This window comes from Phytophthora parasitica (assembly GCF_000247585.1).
Source record: "Phytophthora parasitica INRA-310 unplaced genomic scaffold supercont2.707, whole genome shotgun sequence".
Taxonomy (NCBI): domain Eukaryota; phylum Oomycota; class Peronosporomycetes; order Peronosporales; family Peronosporaceae; genus Phytophthora; species Phytophthora nicotianae.
This window is the reverse complement of record NW_008649693.1, coordinates 1-578: the sequence shown is the minus strand read 5'-3', so window position 1 is coordinate 578 and position 578 is coordinate 1.

The following is a 578-nucleotide window of genomic DNA, read 5'->3' as shown; positions in this document are numbered from 1 at the left end:
TGTGCAGCTCCTAAAGCGCACCGACCTGTTCCCTTTTTGAAGTACCAGCGAACGAGCCATCAGGACTCGAAGCAACACCCAGTGCCGCTACCTTCGCCAAGTACTCCACACACGATGGCCAGTGCCACCTCCTCAGCTCCCAGAGCTCTACGTTTCACAACCACCCTCTTCATGTGCCTTCGACTCCCTCGCGTCCTTGCGTGTGCCAGCGCACTGCAGTTCTATTGGCGAGAGCACCTTCAGAGCAGCTCGAAACCGTGCAAACTTGACAGCTCCCAGAGCCTTTGTCATAATGTCCGCAATCATGTCTTTAGTACCCACGTGCTTCACGTCCAACTCCTTCTTCTCCACCAAGTCACGAGACACGTGGAACTTATTCTCGATGTGCTTCGTTCGGCTGTGCTTGCCCGGACGTGCAGTCATGTAAATGAAGGCCATGTTGTCGCCTAACAGTAACGGTTTTGTGTACTCCCACTGGAGCTGGTCACAGAGTTGGCGAACCCATTGCAAATCCTTGATACCTTCGGCCATCGCAACATACTCAGCTTCTGTCGTACTCTGCGCGTTCAAGCCCTGCT